At 33.8% G+C, this 17052-nt stretch overlaps 1 non-coding gene across 1 annotated transcript; it reads left to right on the top strand.

Annotated features, from left to right (window-relative positions):
* The first annotated feature begins 1458 nt into the window (after window positions 1–1458).
* LOC139845697 (small nucleolar RNA R71) lies at window positions 1459–1564 on the top strand. The gene has a single exon (XR_011758460.1). It is a non-coding gene; the product is annotated as a small nucleolar RNA R71 (small nucleolar RNA).
* The last annotated feature ends 15488 nt before the right edge of the window (window positions 1565–17052 follow it).

Here is a 17052-nt window from a genome sequence, read left to right as displayed (position 1 = left end):
TAATAAAAATGATAACAATAATAAGTTGATATTATCACTATAACAAAATCATTGTATCAATCTTCATATTTATGTATTTTACTTAATAATAATAACACTAATATTTATATTAAATATCCATTCTAATAATAGTAATGAGGGTAATAATAGTATTAGTAAAGATAACAAATTAAATGCATTAAATTACATATCTATATGTTATCTGTAATAATATAACTAATACTGATTTTTAATGTAAGTAATAATATTATTACTATAACAACTATATTTTAACTTATAATTTACTTTATTACAATTATTAATTATATCCTATTTGTAATATATGTTATTATATATATATATATATATATATATATATATATATATATATATATATATATATATATATATATATATATATATTGAATATTTATAAGTTTCACAAATGTTTCAATATAATAGTTATTACTAAAGATCTTTTATATATATATATATATATATATATATATATATATATATATATATATATATATATATATAGATTTGTAATAATATTATATATCTATTTATATATCTTCATTTTAATAATAACTTATTCATTTGTTTATTATTTTACATTTTTAATTCTAATTGATTAAAGTATACATTATTAATTCAAAATATTATATATACATTTATATTTATATTTATATTTATATTTGTATATACATAATTATTCGTTCGTGAATCATCGGGAGTAATCAAAGGGTAAATGATTATGTGAACATAGTTCTAAAAATTTGGAGACTCAACATTACAGACTTTGTTTATCGTGGCGAAATCATAATAAGATTAGGTTTAAATTTGATCAAAAATTTTTGGGTCGTCACACATCAGTCCCGAGAGTAGGGTTGGTTACTTTTGTAATTTGGGTGGTTGGGGAATTTTCTCAGCTGGTGGACCAGTGAGTGGAAGTGGTTGATCTTAGGTCAATTGTGATTGGTGGGGTGGATAAGGTGGGTAACAATAGCGAAAGGGCTGGTTGTTTTGTTAATATTGGTTAACCCTAGGTTGTTGATTGAATCCAGGATTTGATTGACGAGCTGGGTATTGAACATAATAGACTGAACCGTCAGGATTCTCGTTCTCAAATTGATATTCTTCAGTGGGTTGCGGGTTGGTACAATTAACACAGGCTTGAACTTGGTTAACCTGCTGCGGCTGCGTCTCAATTCTCTGAGTTGTTTGGCGAGAGATTCCTTCTTTTTCGTGAGGGATTTGATTTCCTCTGTTTGATTGTTAAGTGCGGAGAGTGGGGAAGATGATGAAGTTGTTTCACCATTATTCCAGTCATGATGATGCATTGTCATGTTCTTAAGCAACTCCCATGCTTCGTCTGCGGTTTGGTTCATCAGATTTCCTTGAGCTGCTGCATCGATCGTCATCCTATGATTTACCGTAAGACCATTGTAGAAGCTACAGATCTGAGCTGACCGTTCTAACTAGTGATTAGGGCATTTTTTCAGCAGGGTTTTGAATCGCTCCCATGCAGTGTAAAGAGATTCATCATAACTTTGTTTAAAGTTAATGATGTCATTCTTAAGTTTGGTTTGTTTTGAAGGAGGGAAATAGTTGGTTAGGAATTTAGTAGCCATCTCCGTCCATGACGTGATGGAATATTTTTCTAGTCCATTAAACCATATCTGTGCATGACGAGTGAGAGAATAGGGGAAAAAGTATAGCCGAACTATATCTTATCCTATCCCTGGCTGTTTATAGGAGTTTGAAAGGGATATGAATTTATCAAGGTGAGAGTTAGGATCGTCATTTGGTAATCCATGAAATTGACAGCTGTTTTGGATGAGCTGTATAATATGATGTTTTAACTCGAACGAGTGTCCTTGAATCACTGGGAATCTGATCGGTCCTCCTTGACCTTCAATCGAAGGTTTGGTGTTTTCTGCTAAAGTAATGCGTAACGTCATTTGATTTCTGATTCATTCTTCTTTGCGTGCTTTAGAGATTATCGCGTCTGGATCAGGTACGAATAACAACGGCCCTGGTCTAGATCGGGTTTAGGTCATACACTAGGTATGCCTTTTTATTTTAAATTTAAAGTAGATAAGCTAAGTTCGTAATTTAATCTAAGGAAATCTAAGGCAAATTTAATCTAACGTAGTCTAAGGTAATCTAAGGTAATCTTAATCTTACGTAATCTAAGGTAATCTAAGGTAATCTAAGGTAATCTTAATCTTACGTAATCTAGGATAGTTTTAATCAAAGGTAATCTAATATAATTATCCTAAGTTTAAATATGTTTTTGGTTCTTGCTACTGATTCCCTGGTATTTCGATAACAGAGCTTCGCATGAACTATTCAACAAACCAAGTGGCTAGGCCGACTATGGAGAGGCATGATCCTTTTGGTTCCAATATAATTAGAGACTGTTCGGAAAATCCAACAACCAAGTCCGTGTATAATTGTCTTTCTTAGACACCACTAAATGCTTGTGAATGAGTTTGATAAAAGCAGTATTGTCTGATACCAGTTCCCCGGCAGCAGTGCCAAAAACTTGTCCTATCCTGATATGGCCAAAACGGACGGTTTTATTTATGCGGTGTCGTCAGGTCGCAAGACATCAGAAACGACTTATCAAGAGAGAGAGCAATAGTTTTAAATTTATATTTAGCGGGGCCTAAATCGTACTACTCCTTATTATGAGTAAGGGAAGTATAACCTAGGGTCGTATTTTCAAGATATCAGTAGAATCGAACCTATAATTTGTAATGACCCGGACTTTTTCGATCGATCTATACTTATAAGATTAATATTTACATAAATTAAACCTTACCAACATGATAAGCAACCCAAATTGTTGAGACTTATGTTTTTGAAAAGAGATTTACACAACGTTTGACCGTCTAGTTTGACCGATGATATCACGAACTATATAACATATGATAATTATACGTTTGTGTATATATATGTATATATACATATTTAACATGATCTAAGGATGTTTTAATATCTCATTTTGTATTAATAACAATAACTTATAAGTATATTTTGAAACTACTAACTTAAGTTTTCAAAACGATAACTTTAAGTAACGTTTTTTGATATAAATACTTATAACCTATAATGTTTATACATATATCGTATATGTAATGTATTTAATCACTTTTTAAGGACTTAAATACATAAAAAAATATAAGTATATTCACAAAAGATAACTATATTTGAATCCACGTTCCGTTTTCACAGGATTTCTATACGTATATCTAGAGTATATGTACTCGTATCATACCTAGCTTCTATACGTATTTACTATTGGTATATACACATCAAATCACCACCTAACCAGCCCTTGTTCATGCCTTATGTATAAGGTAATTACTTTTGTATTATTGTATGACTAATTAACAAGATTACAAACTTGAAAATTGTCTTTGTCTCCCCCCATTCACGTTTTTAAAGGGGTTAAGAGTACTCCATTTTTGATTCATTTTTACCTCAAATCTCTAGCTAAATACACACACACTTATGAACCCTAAACACCTTAACCATCTCAGCTCACAACCATGAAGATCTAGCTTCAAAAACATCACTTAATCACCATAATAAAACCCTTACAAAAACACCTCAAGAATCCTTCCAAAAACACAAGTTTACTTCCAATCTTTCATCCAACTCCACCACTCTTTTGGTTCTAGGTTTTTACTCCTCTTTTACAACAATCTTGTCCAAGTAACTTGAGGTAGTAACTTTGTTCATAACCTTATTCGATTCATATATATATAGTTATCTTATTTTATGGTATAAAATTTTAACAACAAGAACATAGTTTGAATGTTTTCAAACTTGTTTGCAAACTAAATAGATCCTTCTAACTTAACTTTTAAAATACTTCAAGACATGTAATATATCATAAATATATGCTAATTTAACAAGGTATAACTTGGTTTTTCAAAGAACACCTTAAAAACTGTTTTTACGACGTCGGAGTGCAATCGGGGGCGGTTTTGGGTTGGATAATTAAAAACTATTTTAAACCTTGAATTGGAGGTTTATTTTCTGGAAAAATTATATTTACTATGAATATGATAACACATAAAAATTTCATGATTTAACTCAAAGTATAAGTATTTTTAGAAAAATAATCATTTAATGTTGTTTACATAAGGGAAAATGATAAACTTCATAAGTTTCACCAAAGTTTGACCTATGACCTGTGATTTCGAATACAAACTAAGGTATTTACAGTTCATAGTCTTAAAGAAGAACTCGATCCAAGGAAGTGGCAAGTTGAACCAACGAAAACGGAGTTGTAACGAAGAAACTATGACCAAAACGAGATCGGATATCCAAGACTAGTTTAGCCACGAAAATAATTGGAGAAAAATTAAATAAATCACATCTTTTTAAAATAACATGATATTTTATATATATGTACACATAATTTAAAGGATCACCCGTAAACAATACGAGAAGATTAATCATAAGATCCCATGATTGTACGCAACACGTCATTTGACAACACCGGTACTTTATGTACGCAACACGTCATTTGACAACACCGGTACCATGGGTCAAGATTAATCCCGACCAATACGAATACGATGGGGGTTTTATTTATTTCGATGGGGGTTTTATTTATTAAACACCTAAATATGAACCATTAAAATTGAATTACTAACATCGGACTGCTAACTACGGACTAAGAAGACATTAAAAGTATTATAAGTATATATATACGTGACGATTGTTTAAAATGAAAATATATTGATATATTATATATGGATAGGTTCGTGATATCAACCGGAGACCAAGTCAAAATATATATATATCTTCAAGGCAAAAGTGAGTATATAGTCCCACTTTTAAACTCTAAATATTTCGGGATGAGAATACATGTATTTTATGTTTTACGATATGGACACAAGTAACTGAAAATATATTCTACGTTGAGTTGTACCACTGGCATACTTCCTTGTAGCTTGGTAACTACTATTTACAGCGGTATTGTAAACGCGAATCCTGTTGATAGATCTATCGGGCCTGACAACCAAAACCGGACTGGACGACCAGTATTCAACGGTTGCACAGTACTTCGTTTCGTGACAACACTATTTAATCACGTTACGCGACGTGATTAAATGTTAAGTATGGCTACCAAGTGCTCAACCATTTAGAATATTTTTATTAAAATGTTTACATATGAAATCTTGTGGTCTATATTTATACCGCTGCCGGCATTAAACCTATATCTCACCAACTTTATGTTGACGTTTTAAACATGTCTATTCTCAGGTGATAACTAAAAGCTTCCGCTGCAATATGTTGAATTTAAGCAAGATCTTGAGTATGCATATTTATGTCAAAAATAAAACTGCATATCCGAGGAATTGTAATGTAAAATATGCTAGAAATCGTATTGTTATCATCACATGTAAAGTTTGTAAGTCTAAGATTATCGCTAAACGATAATCATCTTTATATTGTCTAAAGCTTGTATTAATATAAGAGTTATGGTTTGTAATGTAAAATAAATGCAGTTGTTCTTTTAAAAATGTCGCATATAGAGGTCAATACCTAGCAATGAAATCATACGTTATCTAACTCGTTCTTATGGTTAAGGACTGGTTATGACATGTGGTATCAGAGCGGTGGTCTTAGCGAACCAGGTTTGCATTAGTGTGTCTAACTGATAAGTCGTTAGGATACATTAGTAAGTCTGGACTTTGACCGGGTCTGATTTAAAAACCATTGCTTATCATTGTTGGTTAAAATTTATATGTAAATATTATGTAGTACTAATGGGTTAGTTGTTGTGTGATAGATGTCGGGCTCAAAACTTGTTATCACATTCAGCGACTCCGAACCAGAATCTTCAGATGGTGTTCCAGTCATTAACCTATCCGATGACGAAAATAATATCTTTGGGGAAGACTCACAAATTCCGGATGAACCGACTATAGAGAACCCGGAAAGTGAACCCGAGGAGGAAAGTGAACCCGAGGAGGAAAGTGAACCCGAGGAGGAAAGTGAACCCGAGGAAGAAATACAGGAAATTACAAGAGACAAGTTCGAACTAGGAAAGAAACGAAAGGCTAATGAATTAGAAAATTCAAATCCCGAGTTTAGTAAGGATGATGTGGCACCAACTCCACTAGACACTACCACCCCTATTCCCGCTATTCCTATTCGTTCTATCCCGGCATCCAGTTCTTCAGTCCCACAGCCAAAATATAGGTAGACCGCTAGGATAAGCGTTAGGCGATTCATTGAACCTAAACGTCTTAGAAAATAGACCAAACGATGCGCTGCCGTATTAAACCATGGGATCATATAATGTTTTGTATAATATTATTAGTGTGGTTTGCTTAATGTTCGATGTAAGATAAGCATATGTAAAATAGTGAAGTGTGAAATGCAATAATTTTCCATGGTTAAGTATTATTTAGATGGTAGTAATTGATTCTGTACTAAGCTATTAAGTATGGACATTAACGGGTAGGTACTACCCTAGATATAATTATAAAACGCTAATAAGAAGAAAAGGCTTTTATAATAATACCTGGTTCATATTATTAATAAGCTATAATGTACTGTAAATATACACTACATCTATAATATTCCATGTGAATAATTATTTTCTTTTCATTCTTATAGAAGAATATGGCGCGATTGAACCGAATGACGGAACAAGAAATCCAGGAACTCATCAATCAGCGAGTGAACGACAGAATGTTATGGGTCGAGGCTGCAAGAGGTGCTGCAGTTAACCCAAATCCTCGTGTAGGGTGCACTTACAAAACTTTTCAAGCTTGCAAGCCCTCATCATTCAGTGGAACAGAAGGACCGATCGGTTTAACCCGGTGGATAGAAAAGATGGAGACTGTGTTTAAAATCAGTGGTTGTGTTGAAAAGGACATGACCAAGTATGCATCGTGCACTTTACAAGATAGTGCACTCACGTGGTGGAAAAATTATGTGAAGGCTGTAGGAGGAGATGTAGCTTATGATACTCCATGGGAAGAATTCAAAACAATGTTAATTAACGAATATTGTCCAAGGAACGAGGTTAGGAAGTTGGAAGATGAATTACGAAGCCTGAAGGTTGTTGGTACTGAAATCACCAACTACAATCAGCGATTCATGGAATTAGTTTTGCTATGTCCTGAATTGGTTCCAACCAAAGAACGGAAGATTGAAATGTACAAAGATGGTTTGCCCAAAAAGGTCAAGGCAAATGTTACAGCATCGAAACCTAAGACAATTCATGAAGCTATAACCATGGCAAACAAACTAATGGATCAGGTCATCATGGATAAGAAAGTATCCAATACTGATGTGAAGGTATCAGGTAACAAAAGAAAGTGGAATGGAAATTATGATCGAGGTAACCAACAACAATCTTTTAAGAAACAAGAAATCACGCAAGGTGCGGGTAGTGGTTTAAGCTTTGGTTACAAAGGACAAAATCCTTTATGCAACCGATGTCACAAACATCACTCTGGTTACTGTAATGTGGTATGCAACAAATGTAATCGAAAGGGTCATCTTGCTGAAGATTGTAGGGCTCTCGTTACAAATACAAATGGTACCAAGACTCCTGCCACCAATGCAAATAGAACTGCTTTGGCTACCATTACTTGTTATGGGTGTGGAAAACAAGGTCACTATAAGAGCCAGTGTTCGAATCCAGAGAAGAATAATGGATCTGCACGTGGAAGAGCATTTGTTATTAATGCTATAGAGGCGTGTGAAGACCCGGAGCTTGTTACGGGTACGTTTACCATTAATAACTTATCCGCATCTATTATATTTGATACTGGTGCCGATAGAAGTTACGTGAGTAGAGGCTTTTACGCTAAATTGAATTGTTCATCATTACCTCTAGATGCTAAGTACATGATTGAGTTAGCTAATGGTAAACTAATTAAAGCCGATAAAATTTGCCGTGATTGTAAAATAAATTTAGCCGGAGAAACATTTAAAATTGACTTAATACCCGTAGAATTAGGAAGTTTTGATGTAATAGTCGGCATGGACTGGATGTCCAAAGTAGGAGCTGAAGTTGTGTGTGCCAAGAAGGCAATTCGCATTCCTTGTAAGGATAAAATGCCGGTGATGATTTATGGAGAGAAGGGTAACTCAAAGCTAAAACTCATTAGCTGTTTGAAAGCCAAGAAGTGTTTAGAAAAGGGATGTTATGCTATTCTAGCACATGTTAATAAAGTCGAAAAGAAAGAAAAAGAGAAGTGCATCAACGACGTGCCTGTGGCAAGAGATTTTCCTGAAGTTTTTCCGGAAGAGTTGCCGGGATTACCTCCATTTAGATCTGTAGAATTTCAAATAAATTTAGTACCAGGAGCTGCACCAGTTGCCCGTGCTCCATATAGACTTGCACCGTCCGAGTTAAAAGAACTTCAGAGTCAGTTAAAAGAATTACTGGATCGTGGATTCATACGACCAAGTACTTCACCGTGGGGAGCTCCGATTCTATTTGTTAAAAAGAAAGATGGATCTTTTAGGATGTGTATAGATTATCGTGAATTAAATAAGTTAACTATCAAGAATCGGTATCCACTACCGAGAATTGACGACTTATTTGATCAACTCCAAGGATCATGTGTGTACTCAAAAATTGACCTAAGATCGGGCTATCATCAATTACGCGTCAAAGAAGAAGATATACCGAAAACTGCTTTTCGGACACGTTACGGTCATTACGAATTTTTGGTCATGCCATTTGGATTGACGAATGCGCCAGCTGTATTCATGGACCTCATGAATCGAGTTTGTAGTCCATATTTAGATAAGTTTGTTATTGTTTTCATTGATGACATTCTTATCTATTCCAAGAGTGAGCAAGAGCATGAGCAGCATTTAAGGTTGATATTAGAGTTGTTAAGAAAAGAACAGCTATATGCTAAATTTTCTAAGTGTGCTTTTTGGTTGAAAGAAGTGCAATTTCTTGGCCACGTTGTTAGTAGCAAAGGAATTCAGGTTGATCCAGCAAAAATTGAAGCCATTGAAAAATGGGAGACTCCTAAGACACCAATGCAGATACGCCAATTTTTGGGTTTAGCCGGTTATTACAGAAGGTTTATTCAAGATTTTTCCCGAATAGCTAAGCTGTTGACAGCGTTAACGCAAAAAGGGAAGAAATATGAATGGACTTCTGAGCAGGAGAGTGCATTTCAATTACTGAAAAAGAAGTTGACTACGGCGCCTATTTTATCGTTACCAGAAGGGAACGATGATTTTGAAATATATTGTGACGCTTCGCGACAAGGTTTTGGTTGCGTTCTTATGCAACGGAAGAAAGTTATTGCATACGCATCCCGACAATTAAAGATTCACGAGCGGAATTATACGACGCATGATCTAGAACTGGGAGCAGTCGTGTTTGCATTGAAGATATGGAGACACTACTTGTATGGGGTTAAATGCACCGTGTTTACTGATCATAAAAGCCTTCAACATATTTTCGATCAAAAACAGCTGAACATGAGGCAACGTAGGTGGGTTGAGTTAATAAATGACTATGATTGTGAAATTCGTTATCATCCCGGGAAAGCGAACGTGGTGGCCGACGCTCTAAGCAGAAAGGAACGAGAACCAATTCGAGTACGAGCAATGAACATAAAAATTCGCATGAATCTCAACTCACAAATCAAAGAGGCTCAACGAGAAGCTCTTACTAAAGAAAACATAGGAAATGAAATAATGAAGAAGTATGGGAAACAACTCATTATGCGGGAAGATGGAATTCGATATTTTGCAAACCGTATTTGGGTACCAAAGTTGGGTGGATTAAGGAAGTTAATATTGAATGAGGCACATAAGACAAGATACTTGATACATCCTGGAGTTGGAAAGATGTATCAAGATCTTAAGATGCATTATTGGTTGCCTAATTTGAAGACAGACGTTGCAACATATGTTGGGGAATGTTTAACTAGTTCCAAAGTCAAAGCAGAACACCAAAAGCAGTCAGGGTTACTTCAACAACCAGAAATCCCAGAATGGAAATGGGATGGTATTACCATGGATTTCATCACGAAGTTACCAAAGACTGCCTGGGGATACGACACCATTTGGGTAATTGTTGATCGTCTTACCAAATCTGCACATTTCTTGCCTATAAAGGAAACGGATAGAATGGAGAAATTATTACAATTATATATAAAGGAAATAGTTTCAAGGCATGGAATACCTATTTCCATTATATCTGATCGTGATAGTAGATTTACCTCAAAGTTCTGGCAATCACTGCAGGAGGCACTAGGAACTCGTTTGGATATGAGTACTGCATATCATCCGCAAACTGACGGGCAGAGTGAAAGAACAATTCAGACTCTTGAAGACATGCTTAGGGCATGTGTGATCGATTTTGGAAACGGATGGGATAAATATTTACCATTAGCAGAATTCTCGTATAATAATAGTTATCATGCGAGCATTAAAGCTGCACCATTCGAAGCACTGTATGGAAGGAAGTGTAGATCCCCTATCTGTTGGAACGAAGTAGGAGATCGACAATTAACTGGACCCGAGATCATCCATGAAACTACAGAGAAGATAGTGCAAATCAAGGAGAAATTGAAAATAGCCCGTAGTCGCCAAAAGAGCTACGCCGATGTCCGAAGGAAACAATTAGAGTTTCAGATCGGTGACATGGTTATGTTAAAGGTGTCACCTTGGAAAGGTGTAATACGTTTTGGAAAAAGGGGTAAACTAAACCCAAGGTATGTAGGCCCGTTCAAAATTATCGAACGCATCGGACCGGTAGCTTATCGACTCGAGTTACCGCAACAACTCGCCGGAGTACATAATACATTTCACGTCTCGAACCTTAAAAAGTGTCTTGCAAAGGAAGACCTCACCATTCCTCTTGAAGAAATTCAAGTTGACGAGAAACTACAATTCATAGAAGAACCAATCGAGATCATGGACCGTGAAGTTAAACGGCTCAAGCAGAGCAACATACCGATCGTTAAAGTTCGTTGGAATGCACGAAGAGGTCCCGAGTTTACTTGGGAGCGATAGGATCAAATGAAACAAAAATACCCGCATTTGTTTCCCGATGACGCAAAATAGGTACGATTTTAAAATTTCGGGACGAAATTTATTTAACGGGTAGGTACTGTAATGACCCGGACTTTTTCGATCGATCTATACTTATAAGATTAATATTTACATAAATTAAACCTTACCAACATGATAAGCAACCCAAATTGTTGAGACTTATGTTTTTGAAAAGAGATTTACACAACGTTTGACCGTCTAGTTTGACCGATGATATCACGAACTATATAACATATGATAATTATACGTTTGTGTATATATATGTATATATACATATTTAACATGATCTAAGGATGTTTTAATATCTCATTTTGTATTAATAACAATAAGTTATAAGTATATTTTGAAACTACTAACTTAAGTTTTCAAAACGATAACTTTAAGTAACGTTTTTTGATATAAATACTTATAACCTATAATGTTTATACATACATCGTATATGTAATGTATTTAATCACTTTTTAAGGACTTAAATACATAAAACAATATAAGTATATTCACAAAAGATAACTATATTTGAATCCTCGTTCCGTTTTCACAGGATTTCTATACGTATATCTAGAGTATATGTACTCGTATCATACCTAGCTTCTATACGTATTTACTATTGGTATATACACATCAAATCACCACCTAACCAGCCCTTGTTCATGCCTTATGTATAAGGTAATTACTTTTGTATTATTGTATGACTAATTAACAAGATTACAAACTTGAAAATTGTCTTTGTCTCCCCCCATTCACGTTTTTAAAGGGGTTAAGAGTACTCCATTTTTGATTCATTTTTACCTCAAATCTCTAGCTAAATACACACACACTTATGAACCCTAAACACCTTAACCATCTCAGCTCACAACCATGAAGATCTAGCTTCAAAAACATCACTTAATCACCATAATAAAACCCTTACAAAAACACCTCAAGAATCCTTCCAAAAACACAAGTTTACTTCCAATCTTTCATCCAACTCCACCACTCTTTTGATTCTAGGTTTTTACTCCTCTTTTACAGCAATCTTGTCCAAGTAACTTGAGGTAGTAACTTTGTTCATAACCTTATTCGATTCATATATATATAGTTATCTTATTTTATGGTATAAAATTTTTACAACAAGAACATAGTTTGAATGTTTTCAAACTTGTTTGCAAACTAAATAGATCCTTCTAACTTAACTTTTAAAATACTTCAAGACATGTAATATATCATAAATATATACTAATTTAACAAGGTATAACTTGGTTTTTCAAAGAACACCTTAAAAACTGTTTTTACGACGTCGGAGTGCAATCGGGGGCGGTTTTGGGTTGGATAACTAAAAACTATTTTGAACCTTGAATTGGAGGTTTATTTTCTGGAAAAATGATATTTACTATGAATATGATAACACATAAAAATTTCATGATTTAACTCAAAGTATAAGTATTTTTAGAAAAATAATCATTTAATGTTGTTTACATAAGGGAAAATGATTAACTTCATAAGTTTCACCAAAGTTTGACCTATGACCTGTGATTTCGAATACAAACTAAGGTATTTAAAGTTCATAGTCTTAAAGAAGAACTCGATCCAAGGAAGTGGCAAGTTGAACCAACGAAAACGGAGTTGTAACGAAGAAACTATGACCAAAACGAGATCGGATATCCAAGACTAGTTTAGCCACGAAAATAATTGGAGAAAAATTAAATAAATCACATCTTTTTAAAATAACATGATATTTTATATATATGTACACATAATTTAAAGGATCACCCGTAAACAATACGAGAAGATTAATCATAAGATCCCATGATTGTACGCAACACGTCATTTGACAACACCGGTACTTTATGTACGCAACACGTCATTTGACAACACTGGTACCATGGGTCAAGATTAATCCCGACCAATACGAATACGATGGGGGTTTTATTTATTTCGATGGGGGTTTTATTTATTAAACACCTAAATATGAACCATTAAAATTGAATTACTAACATCGGACTGCTAACTACGGACTAAGAAGACATTAAAAGTATTATAAGTATATATATACGTGACGATTGTTTAAAATGAAAATATATTGATATATTATATATGAATAGGTTCGTGATATCAACCGGAGACCAAGTCAAAATATATATATCTTCAAGGCAAAAGTGAGTATATAGTCCCACTTTTAAACTCTAAATATTTCTGGATGAGAATACATGTATTTTATGTTTTACGATATGGACACAAGTAACTGAAAATATATTCTACGTTGAGTTGTACCACTGGCATACTTCCCTGTAGCTTGGTAACTACTATTTACAGCGGTATTGTAAACGCGAATCCTGTTGATAGATCTATCGGGCCTGACAACCCCAACCGGACTGGACGACCAGTATTCAACGGTTGCACAGTACTTCGTTTCGTGACTACACTTGGTACGGTGTAGTAAGATTTCATAATAAAGGGAATATGCGACGTGATTAAATGTTAAGTATGGCTACCAAGTGCTCAACCATTTAGAATATTTTTATTAAAATGTTTACATATGAAATCTTGTGGTCTATATTTATACCGCTGCCGGCATTAAACCTATATCTCACCAACTTTATGTTGACGTTTTAAACATGTCTATTCTCAGGTGATAACTAAAAGCTTCCGCTGCAACATGTTGAATTTAAGCAAGATCTTGAGTATGCATATTTGTGTCAAAAATAAAACTGCATATCCGAGGAATTGTAATGTAAAATATGCTAGAAATCGTATTGTTATCATCACATGTAAAGTTTGTAAGTCTAAGATTATCGCTAAACGATAATCATCTTTATATTGTCTAAAGCTTGTATTAATATAAGAGTTATGGTTTGTAATGTAAAATAAATGCAGTTGTTCTTTTAAAAATGTCGCATATAGAGGTCAATACCTCGCAATGAAATCATACGTTATCTAACTCGTTCTTATGGTTAAGGACGGGTTATGACATAATTAAAGCTTAAGATAATCCTAAAATGAAAGAGTAGTGGGTTGTTACCTAATTGGCTTTTCTAGTTTATAAGATAAAGTAAAGTAAATGCACTAGAAGAATTTGGAATGAAGTGTGCTCTAATAGGAAAGAAACCAGGCGGATTTTTATTATTAGTAGGATAAGGTGTATTATAATTATTACGGTAGTTTGGGTTTCCTTGATATTGATTCACGTAAGAAACATTCTCAACTTGCTCCATAGTAAGACTAGCAACACAATCTTTAGTAGCATAAGGACCTTGGTATTTTTCACAACCAACCTTAATCATATGCATTTCTTTGGTAAGCTTTTCAATTTGCCTTCCCAAATTACCTAGATACATATTCATAGCCTTAACCATATCTTCAGAATCATAGCTAACAGATTTTACCGAACGAGGAATGTCTAAGTCTTGATGCCATTCGTGGGAATGAGCAGCCAACTTATTAATCAATGTTTCAGCTTCTTCGGCAGTTTTACTCATAATGTTTTCTCTAGTAGATGTATCAATCTTTCTTCTTGTGGCAACATCACAACCTTTATAGAAAGTAGTTACCTTTTTAAACTTATCCAAACCATGTTGTGAACAACCTCTAAGCATTTGACCAAATTGCACCCAAGCAGAATAAAGAGACTCGTTAGTTTTCTGAGGAAAATTATCAATTTCAGTTTGAAGGGTAACAGTTTTTGATGCGGGAAAGAATTGAGTGAGAAATTTTCAACCATCGTATCCCAACTAGTAATATCTCCTTCATGTAACGAGTTTAACCATTCATTAGCTTCATCTTTTAGTGACCATGGAAAGAGCCGAAGATAGATGACATTACTTTCCACATTATTAATGTTAAATAGATTGCAAATATCTTTAAAATTCTGAATGTGAGCATTAGCATCTTTCATTTCAGTACCCCTAGATTGGTTATCCTTAAGCAAATGAAATATAGGACCTTTAATATCAAAATTTTCTTTTATAACAGGCTGAGTAATAGCGTGACCTAATCCTTTCCGACCCGCTTTCATTAACGCTTCCATTGAATCAGCAGTCATTTCAATCTCTGAACCAAAAAGAGATCCCAAATTAGAATCAGGACTAGACGGTGGACTAGATAATGAATCATCATTAGAAGTAGTTCCTTCATTGAAATTTAATTTCTTAACAATATTCGAATCCTTAGAAGGTTTAAATAATATATCGGGATTTGGTAACATGTATTGTAAGACTGGTTTCTTGGATCGAGTATTCATGTGATCTAAAATCATAAAAAGAAATGTTTTAGACGAAAATGTTTTAGACCTTAAAGGGTATATATAATTAAATTTTAAATTTATTCTAATTCTTCTTCTAATATTCAGGAAGTATTTTAATATATTAATAAATTTTAAATTGATAAATATAATAATAAATATTAATAACATAATAAATAATATAAATATTAAATAATAACTTTTATCACATAACAACGAATAATCAAACATACACGGCCTATCGAATCTTTCAATACTTAAGTGACCCGTCAGCGTCTAGTTTTGAGCAGGAGCCTTTAAATCGGAACCCCAACAACCCTCCCCTAATGGAAGACAGTCATCACCCATTTTCAAGAAATATCAATAACCAAAGTATATCTAATTTCCGTATTTACCGCGCTCCCCGGCAGCGGCGCCAAAAAGTTGATGTGTCAAAAGTGTGTGCAGTAGTGCTTAACTTATCTTTCAACTTTTAAGTTTATAGAACCTTTATTTAATAAACTTTAACACCCTAACGAGCAACAAAACTCGATCAGATGTAGTATTTTAGGTTATCGTCCCAAGAGAGCGTAGATGTGGATAAGAGTTGTTTTATTTAAATAATTTAATTCTTTTTATAGAATTAAAGATAGATTTTTAAGTCTTTTATGGGATAGATTCTTATCTCTTAGGAAAGAGATGCTTTAATAAATAAACAAAGTAGTAAAATAAAACAAGGAATTGAAGATTCGAAATAAACAGATAAAAGTAAAAGCAGTTACATGAACAACTAACTCATACGGGAATCATATTAGGCAAGTTTCAAAACTTATATTAACACAAAGCAGAATAATAATCATAGACCAACTATCATCCCTTAATAGGTTAAGCTAAGTGTCGCATATCATTCAACAAGTAGGACTTAAAGCATATGCTAGATATGTGATGTGCATAACTAACATCTTAATTCTTCTTGTTTAATTCAATTACATGATACACATTAATCTTGTGATGAGGATCAACATGCAAATAGACTGACAAATCATATAAGTTATTAAACACCAAGTAGATCAACTCAAGTTATTAGCTGAAAGTCAATTACTACTAAGTTCTCATGCAATCATTGATTAAACAAATCCAAACGAAGGTTCTTTGATTAAGCATAACAATATCAAACTCTATTATATAAGCGTAATTCCAATTAAACAAGTTTATCACTATTAAGCTTTTTAACTTACTTGCATGCAATCCAATTTAACAAGTTTGATGGACTAGATCTAAACAAGTAGCATGAATCGAATGATAGATCATTGGATCAAGCACAAATCAATCCTAAAATCATGTTATTTAATCATTAAGCATGGCAAACAAGTGTATTTAAGCAAAATAGATTCACAACAGTTCAAACATCATTACAGAAACTCGACCATACAGATCTGGAAAAGAGCCAGAAACTGTACGGATGAAGCACACGAAGCCGGCGGCTTTATTCCAGCCAAGCCGGAGGCTTGGGTTGGTGAGGCCGGCCTCTTCATCTGATTCCCAGATGAAGTTCAGTTTTCGTCCACGTAACCACTATGAACGTTTAGTTCATAGCAGAAGACGAACAGAAACAATTATAGTAAATATGTAACACCAGTCCATTTTTTTTAAATACACAGCGGAAACATTATACATATAATAATTACATAACCATAATTATGTTTTACAATATCACACGGTTATTATAAATCATCCGGTGTTACTTTAAACAATTATTATTATATTATACAAAAGACATTAGAGTTTGTTCTTCATACATA

Source organism: Rutidosis leptorrhynchoides, chromosome 4 (assembly GCF_046630445.1).
Source record: "Rutidosis leptorrhynchoides isolate AG116_Rl617_1_P2 chromosome 4, CSIRO_AGI_Rlap_v1, whole genome shotgun sequence".
Classification (NCBI taxonomy): Eukaryota; Viridiplantae; Streptophyta; class Magnoliopsida; order Asterales; family Asteraceae; genus Rutidosis; species Rutidosis leptorrhynchoides.
Note: the sequence above shows the minus strand (reverse complement) of the source record. Positions and strands in the feature narration are given on the sequence as shown.